The 20,879-nt window shown below is 42.0% G+C and overlaps 1 pseudogene; it reads right to left on the reverse strand.

The window, feature by feature from the left end:
* Positions 1-1,555: 1,555 nt before the first annotated feature.
* Positions 1,556-20,064, reverse strand: LOC125101239 (olfactory receptor 2Z1-like; annotated as a pseudogene).
* Positions 20,065-20,879: the final 815 nt, after the last annotated feature.

Consider the following 20,879-nt stretch of genomic DNA (forward strand, 5'->3'; position numbering starts at 1 on the left):
TTGTCACTTTCTATAATCAAAGACTTGGATGATAAAGTCTGGTCTACTTGGAGGTACAAGACTGCAACCACGGACTGTTCTTTCCTCCCTTCCTGCCTCCCTGCTGCCTCCTATGTTAGATGGTGATACATTTAAGAGCAGTAAGGATTGCTAAAGTGATTTCAGGGGAGGTTAGGAAGTGGAGTTGGTGGCATGTGATTAGATTTGTGTTTAGAGACACATCCTGGAAAAAAAAGCTGCCGTTGTTCATGTTGGGTGGGGTGTGAAAGAAGGCAGGGAGCTCTGTTTGGAAATTCCTGCATCATCCAAGTAAAGAATGATTGTATCTTTGGACTATAATGGTAGTAGTTGCACCTCCAAGGATTGCATCTCATGGAATCATAAGCAGTGATGTTCAAATGGACAGCATTTAGTGAGGGATTAGATGTGGGTGGTGACAGAAACCTGATGACCTGGTGAAGCGTTCATTCAGTTAGCAGCCCTGAAGGAGATATCATGACTTTCTTTGTTTATGTGTTGAATTTGAGACTAACATCCAGTGTAGGTTTTGAGAAGGAGTCGAGTGGGAAGAGCTTAGAGGAGACATGTCATGGCCTATAATATGTATGACAGACTTTGGTGTTATGTAGTAACTTGAAACCATGACCATGAATAAGAGAGACTTGAGAGACTGTAGACTGAGAAAAGAAGGGTCTAGCACCAGGTTATCACTTAATGTGAAAGAATGAGCCAGAGTAGGAGAAAAACCAGAAAAGTGGTGTCACTACCAAAGCAAGGAAGATTTTCAAGAAGGAACTAATAACAGTGCCAATGCTGTTGGAATTAGGTAAGAAATGTTCTTTGAGCTTGTCCATTCATTCAACAAATATTTATTGATGAGGGCACAATACTAAAAGTTAAAGCCTCAAATCCCTTGAATTGTACATTCTAACAGGAAAAAGAAACATGGAGTATGCAAATTGATTTAGAAAGAAATGGTGGAATGGGGTGAGGATATATTTTGGGCAGGGTGGCCAATTGCAGGCATCTCTGATATAATCACATTTGAAAGTTTCTAAATGTAGTGCAGGAGAAAGCCATGCAAAAATGTGGAGGAAAGCACCCAGGCATCAGGAAACCTGTGTTGAAGAACCACAAGCTAGAATTGTGCTTAGATATTCTGATCAACAACAAGAGGGCCAGTGTAGCTGGAGGAGATGGATGAAAGAAAAGTTTGGGAAAATAGCTGAAGACAAAGGACTTTGGGGATCTTTTGGAGAGAAGAGATGCCCTTGGACATTTAGTGACATAGAGATCATGAGTGATTGCTACTTTGAACAAGGGATGGCTGGAACAGAAGCCAGATTGGAGTTTGTTGAGGTGGGGGATAGGAGTGAGAAGTGGACACTGACAGTCTGGACAACTCTCCGAAGAGGAGGGCAGCAGCTGTAAGGGAATGGGGCAGCCTCTCTCACTTGCCTTCATGTAGATTTGGGACTCTTAACTACTCAATCATAGAATGGACTCCTGAAGCCACAGTGACATCCTAGAGGAGGAGGACTCCCTCTCCTGAGTCTTAAGCAGTCCTACCCATGCCACACTTCCCTATCACCTTCTTCATTGCTCCTGTCACTTCCTTGTTCCTGAGACTGTAGATGAAAGGGTTCAGCATGGGTGTGAGGACTGTATAAAAGACGGACACTACATCATCCTGGCCAGGAGAGTGGTAAGATGCAGGTAACATATAGGTATACACGAGGGGCCCATAGAAGAGGTTGACAACTGTTAAGTGGGAGAAGCAGGTGGCTAGGGCCTTCTGACGCCCCTCCATGGAATGCATCCTAAGCACTGCTGCCAGAATGAGGGCATAGGAGGTGGTGATGAAGGCAATGGGCACCAGAAGGACCACCACACCTGTCACAAAGAGGACTCACTCATAGGCAGCTGTGTCAGCACAGGCCAGCCTCAGCAGAAAAAGTGTGCAATCCTCCTTGAGCCACAATAGGCGAACTGCAGGGTCATTGCTGTCTGGATAGAGGCATTGAGGGACCCTCCCAGCCAGGAGGCGGCCACCATGAGCAGACAGGTCTGGCGACTCATAAGTGATGGGTAGCGGAGAGAGTTGCAGATGGCCACGTAGCGGTCATAGGCCATGAGGGTCAGCAGGAGGCACTCAGCTGCCCCAAGGAACATGAAGAAAAACATTTGTGCTCCACAGCCCACAAATGAAATGCTAGTCCAGCCAAAGATGAAGCCTGCTATCATCTTGGGGATGGTGACTGAGGTGAAGAAGATGTCCAGGAATGACAGCTGGCTGAGGAGGAAATACATGGGTGTGTGGAGCTGGGCATCAGCTCAGATCAGGAAGACCATGGCAGCGTTGCCAGCCATGGCTAGTGTGTAGATTATCACAACCATGCTGAAGAGGAACAGGTGAATCGGGCTCTCATTAAAAAGGCTTGTGAGGACAAAGCTGATGGTGGAGGAGTGGTTCCAGGGCCTTCTGCCTGCCTCCTGCCAAGACTAACTGTGGGGAGGAAGGAAACAAACTCACCAATAGCTCAGAAGCATCCACTCTGAGTTAGAGAGGGGTGATGGATGAAAACAGCAAAGAGCAACAATTAAGTAAAGTTGGCACAGGGGATGTGGGAATTCTTCCTCATATTCTTGCAAATTTTTATAGGTTTGGCATTGTTTCATGTTGAAAAATCACTATAAAAGACTTGGCATACAGCCAAAAAAATGCTCAGAAGGGAACTTCTAACACAAAATACCCGTGTTAAAAAAGGAGGAAAGACTGAAAACCAATGATCAAAGTTTCCATCTTAAAAAGCTAGAAAAAGCTAGAAAAAGAACCACAGCACATTAGAACACCTCGTGTTTTGTGGAATACACATGCTTAGCAGTGTTTCCAATGCACACAGGACAAAATTTCAAAAACAAACACTTTCATGCCAAGTCTAAGCACTAGATCCACAAATATGTGAGTTTTGTGGTTCAAAATTCTCATTGTACATACATGAGGATCCATGTGATGAATTTTTCTATGAAATTGCTGAGAGCCTGTGATGGTGGCTGACAGGGTACATTTTATCAGTTAGCACGGCTGTGCAGTGCCAACTTGACCTTGTCATCTTGACCCCCAGGCATCCTAAACATGCCCTTTGTGCTCAGATGCAGTAACTGCTATTAGGAAGATTTTTGGCAGTATGTTGTCCTTATCCTCATGCTATGACCTCATTTCAATGGATTTGCTATAGCGGTTTATTACCTTAGTAAGAAGATCCCTTATGAACTTGTTTGATAGAGAATAGGCCTCTTTGTAAGCATTAACCTGTGAACTTCATAATATGAGTACGTGAGCCAGTTTCGGTAGTTGCCCCTGGAAGTATCTTCCTTAGAGTTCTCCTTTTTCAAATTACTTTTGTTGAGGTAAAGTCAATTTCAATGGATGTCAAATTAAGCTATGATGAGAAAGAAGTCCACCAAAGGCAGTTTTATGAAAGTATGGATGAGGGGAAGAGCTCAGACCAAATGCACCACTGCAAGAGAGCCAGCAGAGATCTGCCCACCAGGCAAATTCCCAGACTTTGTGGCCTGCTGGCTTCCTTGGTTCTAGGATCCCAAATCCTGGGGAATGTTTTGAATTCTAGCTCATATTTCTGGGCTTGAGATACCAAATGACTTAGATGGAGAGAATGAAGATAAATAAAATGTATTTCCCCACGTTCCTGAATGAGTTTAGAATATGAGAGAATGTTGGAGCTGGTTGACAAGTTGGGTCACTGGGACAGGCCTAGAGGGGTATGTAAATGTTGTAGAGGTACCACATATCAGAGATGTGACAGGCTGTGGCGCTAATCTGCATGTCCTTCAGATTCACCAGCAGAGTCGTGCAATCTATGGGTGATCTGCATTTCCAGTTTCCCTGAAACTAATTTCTGGGCATGGGCCTTGAGCACTCATGTTTCTTAAGGCTCCCAGGCTAGTCTGACATCTGGTCTGAGTTGAGATCCACTGTCCATAGCTTCTGAAGGAGCTTAGAATCCAGTGCTTGCCTAGGTCCCGCAAATAGGGCTCAGGTAGCTATGCTAGGAAAAGGTTTTCCTCAATGCTCATCCTGGCATTTCTTGCTATGCCAAGGGACCCATCTTATCTATCACCTTAAACTTCACCATTTCCAGGATGCTCATGCCAGGTTATACAGATTCCTTAGTGATGAATCAAATATGTTCAGAGTACAGCAGGGCCCATCCCAAAGCTTCTCTCTCGAGCTGAGCACAAGAAGTTAACACTGTTAAACTGAAACATTCAAGATGAGCTTTTAGTGAAGATGTGGTATACTGCATCTATTTTCTGTATTTCATGATGCTTTGACATCTTGAGGTCTTTCAGTCCATGGGAAGGGACTGTCCTCTTAAAGGTGCTAATTCATAAAGATGGTGAACAACTTGCAGCAGATAATGTCTTTGGTGTGAAAATGAATCAATCCTGAGTACATACCCTCTTCTGCCTCCCTTTATCAGTCTGGAACAATATCCCTCTGCCATAATCATCCTAGGGACAGGTTCCAGACAACTAAAGACAATACCTGTGGCTCAAAGCCCACCCAAATTATTCTAACTATCAAATCCTAAACCTGCTCATCTGTGCCTTACCCAGTCCTTCCCACAAAAATTATGTAAAAGCTTTTGCGTATGATTTCTCCTCATTCATTCTGCCTCCTGACCAACACTGATGCTTCCTTCCCTCTGGGGCCCTGCATGACCCCTCCTTTTGGGAACTGTAGAAAATTACCTTTTTTATGGCAATCATCTCCTGATCTGTTCACTTCACCAAAGCATGATGTAAAACGAGACTCTAGGTGCATTTGAAAACATTCTCCTGAAGAGAGTTGTCTCATGTTTTCCCTGTTTTGTCATCTTCCAGACACAGCTTGTATTGTTTGGTGTCTCAAAAGTCTCATAACCACTAGATTTTACAGCTGGAGGAAACCTCACCCATCACCCCAATTTTATCCATACATAATATGACCTTGGTCAACAAATTTTTGAACTTCCAGGCCAGATCCCAAATTCTCTTAACTGTTCTAGAGCAGGCTTCCTCAGGCTTGGCACAACTGGCATTTTCCTATGGATAATCGTTTGCTATAAGAGGCTATCCTGTGCACCGCAGTGCATTCAGCAACATCTCTAGACTCCCACTAGATGCCAATAGTACTCCTTCCCAGTTGTGACAAACGAAAATGTCTGCAGACATTGCCAAATGTTCCCTGCTGGGAAAAATCACCTCTGACTGGAGACCTTTTTCCTAGGGCATTATTTTCAGTTACTTTTCTTTCCTTTGCTTCCTTTTCCACCAAGGCAAATGAAAGAGAAAAGGAACTCACATGTTTTCAATCTGTAATAATTTGACCCAGAGTTGTCTGAATGTCCTTTGAAGATTTTACCAAGTTCAAGTCATTGCGATTAAGGATCTAGTCTCTGGAGTTAGGTTGCTTGGGTTCAAGACCCAGCTTCACTACCTCTACAACTTAGACTACTCAGCTTCAAGCTCCTTGTCTCAGAATTGTTGGATCTGTTGGAGGCATTAAGTGGTTAATACCTGTAGAGTGCTTGGGGTACTGTTAGGCAGGAAGAATACACGGTTTGTCAGCTGCTATTAACACCACAACTCTTATTACTACTTTTATGACCTTGAGCCTCTGCTTATCTCTCTCTATAAAATGGGGTCATGATACTTGCTTCTCAGGGTTTTTGTGAGTATTGAATTAGAAAAATGTTGAGGTTGTGCCTTTTGCATAATAGGTATTCAGTAAATATTAGGATACTTCCCTTCCTCACTTAAGCAAATTAGTTTTGTAAAATAATCATACGGTCGATAATTGTACTCACCAGCAAAGAGCTCCTAGTCTCTCCCACTTGGAGATTTCCCTTCTACAAATTTTATTCTCAGAAAGCTTGGAAGGCGTTGTGTTTGTTGTGATGGGGAGGGCTTCTCCACTGAACACCTAGACTGAGTATTACTTATGACTAAGGACTCTGTCCTTTCCTTGTTTTATATTTCTCCACAGAAAACACTTCGCATGGTCCCTGGTCGATGCTTATGGGATGTGTGTGGTGAATAATTGAAAGAAAACACAACCGTGCCCACATAAACACTATTACCTAAGTGGTTGTTTTTGGTATTGCCAACTGAGTTCAATAGCCCTTTGTGGGGCTGTGCGTAAGCAACTGTTCTTAGAAATTATTGATTGTCCTGGCACTATTGATTTTTCTTTTCATGGCAGTTTCTCCTTATTAACACACACACAGACACACAGACACAGACACAGACACACACATTTGCATTGCAGTGTATGAAGTACATGTGTGTGCATGTCTCAGAATAATTATTTAGGGTGAATATATTAGGCTGGAGGAAGAGGATATGTTTTTCTATTCCTGCTACCTCTAGCTTGTGTAGCTCTGAACTAGTATGCAACAGGCATCAAAAAACCACTAATGAACAAAAAAGGGATCTTTAATGTAAACAACATGCTTTATGTTTTCAGGTATTTCTAAAACTAGTCTTTCTTCTCTCTTCTATGATTTATCTGTAATGGTATGATATTTTCTATCCCCCTACAGTTTAACTGCTTTTTTTTTCTTTTTTCTTTTTTTTAAAGGCATTATCTTTTTTTTTTTTATTTTATTTTTTATAAACATATAATATATTTTTATCCCCAGGGGCACAGGTCTGTGATTCACCAGGTTTACACACTTCACAGCACTCACCATAGCACATACCCTCCCAAATGTCCATAATGCCACCCCCCCTCTCCCAACCCCCCTCCCCCCATCAACCCTCAGTTTGTTTTGTGAGATTAAGAGTCACTTATGGGGAGGAGGAGTCAAGATGGCAGAGAAGTAGCAGGCTGAGACTACTTCAGGTAGTGGGAGATCAGCTAGATAGCTTATCAAAAGATTAAAAACACCTACAAATCCAACGGGAGATCAAAGAGAAGAAGAACAGCAACTCTAGAAACAGAAAATCAACCACTTTCTGAAAGGTAGGACTGGCAGAGAAGTGAATCCAAAGCGACGGGAAGATAGACCGTGGGGGGAGGGGCTGGCTCCCGGTGAGCGGCGGAGCAACAGAGCACAAAATCGGGACTTTTAAAAGTCTGTTCCACTGAGGGACATTGCTCCAGAGGCTTAACCAGGGTGAAGCCCACGCAGGGTCAGCGTGGCCTCAGGTCCCGCAGGCTCACAGAAGGATCGGGGGTGTCTGAGTGTCGCAGAGCTCACAGGTATTAGAACGGGGAAGCCGGCTACAGAGACAGAGCCAAGGAGTGACTCTCAGCTTGGGGTTACCTTGAACCGGTCGCAGGCTCGGTCAGCTCGGAGCATGGCTGGAGGCCAGGGTGGCAGGATTCATTGGGCGCTGTTCTCTGGGGGTGCACTGAGGAGTGGGGCCCCAGGCTCTCGGCTCCTCCGGGCCGGAGACCGGGAGGCTGCCATCTTCATTCCCGCCCTCCGGAACTCTACAGAAAGCGCTCAGGGAACAAAAGCTCCCGGAAGCAAACCCAAGCGGATTACTTAGACGGCCGGGGTAAGGGCGGTGCAACTCCGCCTGGGGCAAAGACGCTTGAGAATCACTACAACAGGCCCCTCCCCCAGAAGATCAATGAGAAACCCAGCCAGGACCAAGTTCACCTACCAAGGAGTGTAGTTTCAATACCAAGGAGGGCGGCGGAATTCCAGAGGAGGAGAAAGCAAAGCACGGAACTCATGGCTTTCTCCCCATGATTCTTTAGCCTTGCAGTTAAATTAATTTTTTTTTCCTTTCTTTTTCAATTTTTTTTTCTTCTTCAGCTAAATTTTTTTAACTTTTACCCTTTTCTTTTTTAACATTTTAAACTAGTTTATCTAATATATATATATTTTTTTCTTTTTATACTTTTTCTTTATTGGTTTTCTTTTTAAAATTTTTTTTTCTTTCGTTCTGAACCTCTTTTTATCCCCTTTCTCCCCCCCCGCCACAATTTGGGATCTCTTCTGATTTGGCTAAAGCATATTTTCCTGGGGTTGTTGCCACCCTTTTAGTATTTTACTTGCTCCTTCATATACTCTTATCTGGACAAAATGACAAGGTGGAAAAATTCACCACAAAAAAAAAGAACAAGAGGCAGTACCAAAGGCTAGGGACCTAATCAATACAGACATTGGTGATATGTCAGATCCAGAGTTCAGAATGACGATTCTCAAGGTTCTAGCCGGGCTCAAAAAAGGCATGGAAGATATTAGAGAAACCCTCTTGGGAGATATAAAAGCCCTTTCTGGAGAAATAAAAGAACTAAAATCTAACCAAGTTGAAATCAAAAAAGCTATTAATGAGGTGCAAACAAAAATGGAGGCTCTCACTGCTAGGATAAATGAGGCAGAAGAAAGAATTAGCGATATAGAAGACCAAATGACAGAGAATGAAGAAGATGAGCAAAAGAGGGACAAACAGCTACTGGATCACGAGGGGAGAATTCGAGAGATAAGTGACACCATAAGACAAAACAACATTAGAATAACTGGGATTCCAGAAGAAGAGGAAACAGAGAGGGGAGCAGAAGGTATGTTGGAGAGAATTATTGGAGAGAATTTCCCCAATATGGCAAAGGGAACAAGCATCAAAATCCAGGAGGTTCAGAGAACCCCCTCAAGATCAATAAGAATAGGTCCACACCCCGTCACCTAATAGTAAAATTGACAAGTCTTAGTGACAAAGAGAAGATCCTGAAAGCAGCCAGGGAAAAGAAGTCTGTAATGTACAATGGTAAAAATATTAGATTGGCAGCAGACTTATCCACAGAGACCTGGCAGGCCTGACAGAGCTGGCATGATATATTCAGAGTACTAAACGAGAAAAACAAGCAGCCAAGAATACTATGTCCAGGTAGGCTATCATTGAAAATAGAAGGAGAGATTAAAAGCTTCCAGGACAAACAAAAACTGAAAGAATTTGCAAACACCAAACCAGCTCTACAGGAAATATTGAAAGGGGTCCTTTAAGCAAAGAGAAACCCTAAAACTAGTAGATCAGAAAGGAACAGAGACAATATACAATAACAGTCACCTTACAGGCAATACAATGGCACTAAATTCATATCTCTCAATACTTACCCTGAATGTTAATGGGCTAAATGCCCCCAATCAAAAGACACAGGGTATCAGAATGGATAAAAAAACAAAACCCATCTATATGTTGCCTACAAGAAACTCATCTTAAACCCGAAGACACCTCCAGGTTTAAAGTGAGGGGGTGGAAAAGAATTTACCATGTTAATGGACATCAGAAGAAAGCAGGAGTGGCAATCCGTATATCAGATCAATTAGATTTTAAGCCAAAGACTACAATAAGAGATGAGGAAGGACACTATATCATACTCAAAGGAACTGTCCAACGAGAAGATCCAACAATTTTAAGTATCTATGCCCCTAACGTGGGAGCAGCCAACTATATAAACCAATTAATAACAAAATCAAAGAAACACATCGACAATAATACAATAATAGTAGGGGACTTTAACACTCCCCTCACTGAAATGGACAGATCATCCAAGCAAAAGATCAACAAGGAAATCAAGGCCTTAAATGACACACTGGACCAGATGGACATCACAGATATATTCAGAACTTTTCATCCCAAAGCAACAGAATACACATTCTTCTCTAGTGCACATGGAACATTCTCCAGAATAGATCACATCCTGGGTCATAAATCAGGTCTCAACCAGTCTCAAAAGATGGGGACCATTCCCTGCATATTTTCAGACCACAGTGCTCTGAAGCTAGAACTCAATCACAAGAGGAAATTTGGAAAGAACCCAAATACATGGAGTAAACAGCATCCTTCTAAAGATGAATGGGTCAACCAGGAAATTAAAGAAGAATTGAAAAAATTCATGGAAACAAATGATAATGAAAACACAACGGTTCAAAATCTGTGGGACACAACAAAGGCAGTCCTGAGAGGAATATATATAGCGGTACAAGCCTTTCTCAAGAAACAAGAAAGGTCTCAGGTACACAACCTAACCCTACACCTAAAGGAGCCGGAGAAAGAACAAGAAAGAAACCCTAAACCCAGCAGGAGAAGAGAAATCATAAAGATCAGAGCAGAAATCAATGAAATAGAAACCAAAAAAAACAATAGAACAAAGCAACGAAACTAGGAGCTGGTTCTTTGAAAGAATTAATAAGATTGATAACCCCCTGGCCAGACTTATCAAAAAGAAAAGAGAAAGGACCCAAATAAATAAAATCATGAATGAAAGAGGAGAGATCACAATGAACACCAAAGAAATACAGACAATTATAAGAACATACTATGAGCAACACTACGCCAACAATTTTGACAATCTGGAAGAAATGGATGCATTCCTAGAGACATATAAACTACCACAACAGAACCAGGAAGAAATAGAAAGCCTCAACAGACCCATAAGCAGTAAGGAGATTGAAACAGTCATCAAAAATCTCCAAACAAACAAAAGCCCAGGGCCAGATGGCTTCCCGGGGGAATTCTACCAAACATTTAAAAAAGAACTAATTCCTATTCTCCTGAAACTGTTCCAAAAAATAGAAATGGAAGGAAAAGTTCCAAACTCATTTTATGAGGCCAGCATCACCTTGATCCCAAAACCAGACAAGGATCCCATCAAAAAAGAGAACTACAGACCAATATCCTTGATGAACACAGATGCAAAAATTCTCACCAAAATACTAGCCAATAGGATTCAACAGTATATTAAAAGGATTATTCACCACGACCGAGTGGGATTTATCCAGGGCTGCAAGGTTGGTTCAACATCCGCAAATCAATCAATGTGATACAACACATTAATAAAAGAAAGAACAAGAACCATATGATACTCTCCATAGAGGCTGAAAAAGCATTTGACAAAGTACAGCATCCCTTCCTGATCAAAACTCTTCAAAGTGTATGGATAGAGGGCACATACCTCAATATTATCAAAGCCATCTGTGACAAATATCATTCTCAATGGAGAAAAACTGAAAGCTTTTCCACTAAGGTCAGGAACACGGCAGGGATGTCCGTTATCACCACTGCTATTCAACATAGTACTAGAAGTCCTAGCCTCAGCAATCAGGCAACAAAAAGAAATTAAAGACATCCAAATCGGCAAAGAAGAAGTCAAACTATCACTCTTCGCAGATGATATGATACTATATGTAGAAAAACCAAAAGACTCCACTCCAAAACTGCTAGAACTTGTACAGGAATTCAGTAAAGTGTCAGGATATAAAATCAATGCACAGAAATCAGTTGCATTTCTCTACACCAACAACAAGACAGAAGAAAGAGAAATTAAGGAGTCCATCCCATTTACAATTGCACCCAAAACTATAAGATACCTAGGAATAAACCTAACCAAAGAGACTAAGAATCTATACACAGAAAACTATAAAGTAGTCATGAAAGAAATTGAGGAAGACACAAAGAAATGGAAAAATGTTCCATGCTCCTAGACTGGAAGAATAAATATTGTGAAAATGTCTATGCTACCTAAAGCAATCTACACATTTAATGCAATTCCTATCGAAATACCATCCATTTTTTTCAAAGAAATGGAACAAATAATCCTCAAATTTATATGGAACCAGAAAAGACCTCGAATAGCCAAAGGAATATTGAAAAAAAAAAGCCAATGTTGGTGGCATCACAATTCCGGACTTCAAGCTCTATTACCAAGCTGTCATCATCAAGACAGCATGGTACTGGCACAAAAACAGACACATAGATCAATGGAACAGAATAGAGAGCCCAGAAGGAGACCCTCAACTCTATGGTCAACTCATTTTCAACAAAGCAGGAAACAATGTCCAATGGAAAAAAGATAGCCTCTTCAATAAATGGTGTTGGGAAAATTGGACAGCCACATGCAGAAAAATGAAATTGGATCATTTCCTTACACCACACACGAAAATAGACTCAAAATGGATGAAGGATCTCAATGTGAGAAAGGAATCCATCAAAATCCTTGAGGAGAACACAGGCAACACCCCTCTTCGACCTCAGCCACAGCAACATCTTCCTAGGAACATCGCCAAAGGCAAGGGAAGCAAGGGCAGAAATGAACTATTGGGATTTTATCAAGATCAAAAGCTTTTGCACAGCAAAGGAAACAGTTAACAAAACCAAAAGACAACTGACAGAATGGGAGAAGATATTTGCAAATGACATATCAGAGAAAGGGCTAGTGTCCAAAAATCTATAAAGAACTTAGCAAAGTCAACACCCAAAGAACAAATAATCCAATCAAGAAATGGGCAGAGGACATGAACAGACATTTCTGCAAAGAAGACATCCAGATGGCCAACAGACACATGAAAAAGGGCTCCACATCACTCGGCATCAGGGAAATTCAAATCAAAACCACCATGAGATATCACCTCACACCAGTCAGAATGGCTAAAATTAACAAGTCAGGCAATGACAGATGCTGGTGAGGATGCGGAGAAAGTGGAACCCTCCTATACTCTTGGTGGCAATGCAAGCTGGTGCAACCACTCTGGAAAACATCATGGAGGTTCCTCAAAATGTTGAAAATAGAACTACCCTATGACCCAGCAATTGCACTGCTGGGTATTTACCCTAAAGATACAAACGTAGTGATCCGAAGGGGCACGTGCACCCGAATGTTTATAGCAGCAATGTCTACAATAGCCAAACTATGGAAAGAACCCAGATGTCCATCAACAGACGAATGGATAAAGAGATGTGGTATATATACACAATGGAATACTATGCAGCCATCAAAAGAAATGAATTCTTGCCATTTGCGATGACGTGGATGGAACTAGAGGGTATCATGCTTAGCGAAATAAGTCAATCAGAGAAAGACACCTATCATATGATCTCCCTGATATGAGGGAGATAAGATGCAACATGGGGGGTTAAGGGGGTAGGAGAAGAGTAAATGAAACTAGATGGAATTGCAGCCCTGGGTAAATCCCACTCGGTCGTGGTGAATAATCCTTTTAATGTACTGTTGAATCCTATTGGCTAGTATTTTGGTGAGAATTTTTGCATCTGTGTTCATCAAGGATATTGGTCTGTAGTTCTCTTTTTTGATGGGATCCTTGTCTGGTTTTGGGATCAAGGTGATGCTGGCCTCATAAAATGAGTTTGGAACTTTTCCTTCCATTTCTATTTTTTGGAACAGTTTCAGGAGAATAGGAATTAGTTCTTTTTTAAATGTTTGGTAGAATTCCCCCGGGAAGCCATCTGGCCCTGGGCTTTTGTTTGTTTGGAGATTTTTGATGACTGTTTCAATCTCCTTACTGCTTATGGGTCTGTTGAGGCTTTCTATTTCTTCCTGGTTCTGTTGTGGTAGTTTATATGTCTCTAGGAATGCATCCATTTCTTCCAGATTGTCAAAATTGTTGGCGTAGTGTTGCTCATAGTATGTTCTTATAATTGTCTGTATTTCTTTGGTGTTCATTGTGATCTCTCCTCTTTCATTCATGATTTTATTTATTTGGGTCCTTTCTCTTTTCTTTTTGATAAGTCTGGCCAGGGGGTTATCAATCTTATTAATTCTTTCAAAGAACCAGCTCCTAGTTTCGTTGCTTTGTTCTATTGTTTTTTTGGTTTCTATTTCATTGATTTCTGCTCTGATCTTTATGATTTCTCTTCTCCTGCTGGGTTTAGGGTTTCTTTCTTGTTCTTTCTCCGGCTCCTTTAGGTGTAGGGTTAGGTTGTGTACCTGAGACCTTTCTTGTTTCTTGAGAAAGGCTTGTACCGCTATATATATTCCTCTCAGGACTGCCTTTGTTGTGTCCCACAGATTTTGAACCGTTGTGTTTTCATTATCATTTGTTTCCATGAATTTTTTCAATTCTTCTTTAATTTCCTGGTTGACCCATTCATCTTTAGAAGGATGCTGTTTACTCCATGTATTTGGGTTCTTTCCAAATTTCCTCTTGTGATTGAGTTCTAGCTTCAGAGCACTGTGGTCTGAAAATATGCAGGGAATGGTCCCCATCTTTTGAGACTGGTTGAGACCTGATTTATGACCCAGGATGTGATCTATTCTGGAGAATGTTCCATGTGCACTAGAGAAGAATGTGTATTCTGTTGCTTTGGGATGAAAAGTTCTGAATATATCTGTGATGTCCATCTGGTCCAGTGTGTCATTTAAGGCCTTGATTTCCTTGTTGATCTTTTGCTTGGATGATCTGTCCATTTCAGTGAGGGGAGTGTTAAAGTCCCCTACTATTATTGTATTATTGTCGATGTGTTTCTTTGATTTTGTTATTAATTGGTTTATATAGTTGGCTGCTCCCACGTTAGGGGCATAGATACTTAAAATTGTTGGATCTTCTCGTTGGACAGTTCCTTTGAGTATGATATAGTGTCCTTCCTCATCTCTTATTGTAGTCTTTGGCTTAAAATCTAATTGATCTGATATACGGATTGCCACTCCTGCTTTCTTCTGATGTCCATTAGCATGGTAAATTCTTTTCCACCCCCTCACTTTAAACCTGGAGGTGTCTTCGGGTTTAAGATGAGTTTCTTGTAGGCAACATATAGATGGGTTTTGTTTTTTTATCCATTCTGATACCCTGTGTCTTTTGATTGGGGGCATTTAGCCCATTAACATTCAGGGTAAGTATTGAGAGATATGAATTTAGTGCCATTGTATTGCCTGTAAGGTGACTGTTATTGTATATTGTCTCTGTTCCTTTCTGATCTACTAGTTTTAGGGTTTCTCTTTGCTTAAAGGACCCCTTTCAATATTTCCTGTAGAGCTGGTTTGGTGTTTGCAAATTCTTTCAGTTTTTGTTTGTCCTGGAAGCTTTTAATCTCTCCTTCTATTTTCAATGATAGCCTACCTGGACATAGTATTCTTGGCTGCTTGTTTTTCTCGTTTAGTACTCTGAATATATCATGCCAGCTCTGTCAGGCCTGCCAGGTCTCTGTGGATAAGTCTGCTGCCAATCTAATATTTTTACCATTGTACATTACAGACTTCTTTTCCCTGGCTGCTTTCAGGATCTTCTCTTTGTCACTAAGACTTGTCAATTTTACTATTAGGTGACGGGGTGTGGACCTATTCTTATTGATCTTGAGGGGGTTCTCTGAACCTCCTGGATTTTGATGCTTGTTCCCTTTGCCATATTGGGGAAATTCTCTCCAATAATTCTCTCCAACATACCTTCTGCTCCCCTCTCTGTTTCCTCTTCTTCTGGAATCCCAGTTATTCTAATGTTGTTTTGTCTTATGGTGTCACTTATCTCTCGAATTCTCCCCTCGTGATCCAGTAGCTGTTTGTCCCTCTTTTGCTCATCTTCTTCATTCTCTGTCATTTGGTCTTCTATATCGCTAATTCTTTCTTCTGCCTCATTTATCCTAGCAGTGAGAGCCTCCATTTTTGTTTGCACCTCATTAATAGCTTTTTTGATTTCAACTTGGTTAGATTTTAGTTCTTTTATTTCTCCAGAAAGGGCTTTTATATCTCCCAAGAGGGTTTCTCTAATATCTTCCATGCCTTTTTTGAGCCCGGCTAGAACCTTGAGAATCGTCATTCTGAACTCTGGATCTGACATATCACCAATGTCTGTATTGATTAGGTCCCTAGCCTTTGGTACTGCCTCTTGTTCTTTTTTTTGTGGTGAATTTTTCCACCTTGTCATTTTGTCCAGATAAGAGTATATGAAGGAGCAAGTAAAATACTAAAAGGGTGGCAACAACCCCAGGAAAATATGCTTTAGCCAAATCAGAAGAGATCCCAAATTGTGGCGGGGGGGGAGAAAGGGGATAAAAAGAGGTTCAGAACGAAAGAAAAAAAAATTTTAAAAAGAAAACCAATAAAGAAAAAGTATAAAAAGAAAAAAAAATATATATATTAGATAAACTAGTTTAAAATGTTAAAAAAGAAAAGGGTAAAAGTTAAAAAAATTTAGCTGAAGAAGAAAAAAAAATTGAAAAAGAAAGGAAAAAAAAATTAATTTAACTGCAAGGCTAAAGAATCATGGGGAGAAAGCCATGAGTTCCGTGCTTTGCTTTCTCCTCCTCTGGAATTCCGCCGCCCTCCTTGGTATTGAAACTACACTCCTTGGTAGGTGAACTTGGTCCTGGCTGGGTTTCTCATTGATCTTCTGGGGGAGGGGCCTGTTGTAGTGATTCTCAAGCGTCTTTGCCCCAGGCGGAGTTGCACCGCCCTTACCCCGGCCGTCTAAGTAATCCGCTTGGGTTTGCTTCCGGGAGCTTTTGTTCCCTGAGTGCTTTCTGTAGAGTTCCGGAGGGCGGGAATGAAGATGGCAGCCTCCCGGTCTCCGGCCCGGAGGAGCCGAGAGCCTGAGGCCCCACTCCTCAGTGCGCCCCCAGAGAACAGCGCCCAATGACTCCTGCCACCCTGGCCTCCAGCCATGCTCCGAGCTGACCGAGCCTGCGACCGGTTCAAGGTAACCCCAAACTGAGAGTCACTCCTCGCCCTGTCTCTGTAGCCGGCTTCCCCGTTCTAATACCTGTGAGCTCTGTGACACTCAGACACCCCCGATCCTTCTGTGAGCCTGCGGGACCTGAGGCCACGCTGACCCTGCGTGGGCTTCACCCTGGTTAAGCCTCTGGAGCAATGTCCCTCAGTGGAACAGACTTTTAAAAGTCCCGATTTTGTGCTCTGTTGCTCCGCCGCTCACCGGGAGCCAGCCCCTCCTCCCACGGTCTATCTTCCCGTCGCTTTGGATTCACTTCTCTGCCAGTCCTACCTTTCAGAAAGTGGTTGATTTTCTGTTTCTAGAGTTGCTGTTCTTCTTCTCTTCGATCTCCCGTTGATTTGTAGGTGTTTGTAATCTTTTCTTTATTTTTTTTTTTAAAGATTTTATTTATTTATTTGTCATAGAGAGAGAAGCGAGAGTGAGCACAGGCAGACAGAGTGGCAGGCAGAGGCAGAGGGAGAAGCAGGCTCCCTGCCAAGCAAGGAGCCCGATGTGGGACTCGATCCCAGGACGCTGGGATCATGACCTGAGCCGAAGGCAGCTGCTTAACCAACTGAGCCACCCAGGCGTCCCGGTGTTTGTAATCTTTTGATAAGCTATCTAGCTGATCTCCCGCTACCTGAAGTAGTCTCAGCCTGCTACTTCTCTGCCATCTTGACTCCTCCCCCCCTTTTTTTTTCTTTTTGAAGTAAAGCACAGCCTTGGTTTTTATAATTCAAGAAATCTCATTTATGGAGAAAGACGCTGCATAAGAACAAAAAACAAAAAACAAAACGCCAAATCAAAAAACTGTCATATTGTTAGAGATTTTAAATGGTGGAAAATTTGACAGAAGTTGTGGAATTGCCCATTGTCAAATGTGGTGCTGCATGAATGGGGGCGATGGTTTTAAATTACTTCTCTCTTTCTTGACCTCCCATCTTTCCCTCACTCACTTCACATTGTCCCAGTGTGCAGTTTCCATCAAGACACTATCTCTTGTTGACTTTTCTCCTTCTTCCATGTCCTTCCAGGGCTCCACGTTGTGGCTCAGAAATGAAACAATCTCTTGGGGAGTCCATATGGAAGTCTGTGAAAGCTGAGTCCATACATCCATCTCCTTTCAATAAGACACCTCTGAAAGTTTCCCATTTCCCCCTTTGAGCCCTGTTTTCCACAGCATGCCTTAACCACCTTTACTATAAATATGGTGAGCTGCTGCTTGTTTCTTGCTTTCCTTTATCCACTTCAGAATGCTGTGACTGCAAAGCTTTTGTAACTGAATTTGCCCTATTTTCTTACCCAAAGAGTATGATTGCAGTCTTTCATAGATCAATGCTCATGATGTAACTGTTTTTGACACTTACAGGATATGCCTGCTGGGATGACACATTACTTAGCCCCCAAACTTCAAATCCCAGATAATGTAATGACATTTAGATTCGGCCCCCAAATCTGCACATCAGAATTATCTGAGGAGTTTCCAAAAATATAATGTACATGTCTCATCTTCAGAATTAGTGATTTAATTGGTCTGTGATATGTCCAGATCTTCAGAAGGCTTAAAAGATTTCCAGGTGATTCTAATCTGCAGACAAATCTGGAAACACCGAATAGGGATTTCACAGAGGAATGACAGATCTCCTAGACCAGAATGTGGTCTCTAGATCAGTAGCATCAGCTGCTTCATCAAAATGCAAATGCTGAGAACCCACAGAGACCTATAAAATCAGAAACACTGGGTAGTGGCTCAGAACTGCTTTAACAAGACCTCCAGTTGGTTCAGTGTTTGCTAAAGTTTGAGAACCCTTATAGCACAGAGATTGACAGCCAGGAGTGATTTTGCCTCCCTGACCCCAGGGATATTGGTCAATGGCTGAAGACATTTTTGGTTCTCATAACTCAGAAGAAGGGTTGGTGTATAGTGGGAAGAAGCCAGGGATTCTGCTAAATGAATGCACATCCTACAGTGTGCAGGATAGCCCCCAAACAGAACGTTAACCAGCCCCAAATGTCCATAGTGCCAAGATTGGCACTGTGTTGTTGAATGATTAAATGAATGAACATGACTCATGATATAAGTGAAGGGAAAGACCAAAGCTCATACAGTTCACTAAAGGAGGTGCTTTTAAAGTAGTGAAAATTAAGTAGTGAAAATTTACATCTAGTTAGAGCATCGAAACCACCTTAGTCTGGATGTCATGGGATCCAAAAAGACATACATAGTCAGGTGTTTCCTAAGCAGTGGAGAGCTTGGCACAAACAGCAAATTCTCCAGGTGAGTAGTTAGCTTTGTGAGATGTGCACAGAAGCACTGGCAGGTATTTTTCTTTTATTACATGGGGTGGTGGTGGGCTTTCATGGATGTGGCTTAGACTCTGTGAGAGTAAAACTGCCACCATGTGGTCTCTTGCTCTTGGCTTGTTTTACAGATGGACAATCCAAAGTTCTGCTGATTTATTTGACATTCTGTAGCCACAGGCAAAATCTGAACTCAGTGCTGGGGAGACATGGAGAGTGTCTTGACCTGTGAGCACTTTTGTCATCTGTTGAGACAGGTCCCGGGGTTGGAGTGGCTGGGGGAGAGGAAAGACTCTCTTTGTTCCACAACTTAACATGGTGTTGGGATTTCATCTGGATACACAAATGGTCTTAATAGTTTTACCCACTAGGCTGCTCTATATGCCAGAACTGTGTTTGGTGTGCTAAATACATGTGTTCTAGGTAGGCATTATTATCTGCATTTTATAGAGTAAAAATCCAAGATTCAGAGATAACAGACACAAGAATGGAGGGTTCAAATCCAGTCTAACCAGAAACCACTACTTGTTGCACCATATTATTTTGTTTTGACAACATTCTGACAGCTCTCTGAAATCTCACCTCTTTAAAACTGATGCTCAGGGGCGTCTGGGTGGCTCAGTGGGTTAAGGCCTCTGCCTTCGGCTCAGGTCATGATCTCAGGGTCCTGGGATTGAGCCCTGCATTGGGCTCTCTGCTCCACGGGGAGCCTGCTTCCTCCCCTCTCTCTGCCTGCCTCTCTGCCTAGTTGTGATTTCTCTCTGTCAAATAAATAAAATATTAAAAAACCCAAAAACAAACAAACAAACAAACAAACAAACAAAACTGGTGCTCAGCTGGCCACCAAAAACCAGTGTAACTCAACTGATAAGTTGGAAATGCCAGTTGGTAGACCTACTTTAACTATAAGCTGAGTGATTTGTACACTGTGCTAAATAAAACCAAATGGTTTCCATTTAGGAAACATCTAAAGAAACTTGTTATGTACCATCAGGAGAAAAGATGATGGAGGGCAACTTACTACACTTCGTAGTTCTCCTGCACTAGCACTTTAACAAAGTCCTTATGATTAATGGATATAAAATGAGATGTCCCAGTGGAGATGTTGTTTTCTTCTAAAATATCTGATTGAAGAATGTTGTGGCTTCTCATCCTTCGGAATTCTTTATAGATGGGGGAGCAAGCTCCTTACCTGTGCAGACATCTGAGGCCCTGAAGTTGGACAGGATGTTTTCCAAAACTGAGAGCCAGTGATTCTGTCCTTGATGGCTCCTAAGCATTGCCCAGGGTTTTCTGTGCAGGCCATTAAGTAGCTTCAGAAAGGAGACATGATATAGATTGAAAAGAATTCTAAATAAACACAAGTGTCAAGGTCTGAGATAAAGTTCATGGTTTCTGGACAAGTGGTGGCTCCTATGGAAAAACACATGAAAACTTCCTCACTCATAATGCTGGGTCTACAGGGGCTCTAGGGCCCCCACACTGGTGTTTCAAAGCTCCATATACACAGGGTATTTGTGGGCGGTCTTAGACACCATTGGTTAGATCAACATAGCTCATCTCTGTGTCTGGGGGAAACTATTCCCCAGACACAGAGATGTGGAAAAACATCCTTCTTCCCACCCTTCCTCCCTTCGTCCCTCCATCCCTCCCTCCCTCCCTTCCTTCTTTCCTCCCTTCTTCCCTTCAACGTTTCTATCTCTCTTCCTCCCTCCTATCTTCCCTTCCTTCAAAATATTTACTGAATTTGATTTTAGTTATAGCTTTTTTTGGTCCTATTGCCCTAATGGGTTTTTGTTCCTCAGTTCTAAAAGTAATCACATGGGAAGAAAACTAAAATTTCTTTATCTCCCATTTTGTATTAAGCACTTAACACATTATCTCAATTTATCCTCATACTAATATAACAAAAATGATAATAGATCATTATTGTACAGAGGAAAAAACAAAAATTCAGAAGGTTAACTAGCTTAGTGTTTAAGGTTGTTATGGGGTGTGATCCCAGGTATGTGTCATGGTGAAGCTATGACATCCTTGGTCGAACACATGGCCAGAATGTACTATGTGCACTCTGCCAGTCCTTGATAGTATGGGAATTTGGGCTATGTTAATGTGCACAGA

Source organism: Lutra lutra, chromosome 5 (assembly GCF_902655055.1).
Source record: "Lutra lutra chromosome 5, mLutLut1.2, whole genome shotgun sequence".
In the NCBI taxonomy this organism is placed as follows: Eukaryota; Metazoa; Chordata; class Mammalia; order Carnivora; family Mustelidae; genus Lutra; species Lutra lutra.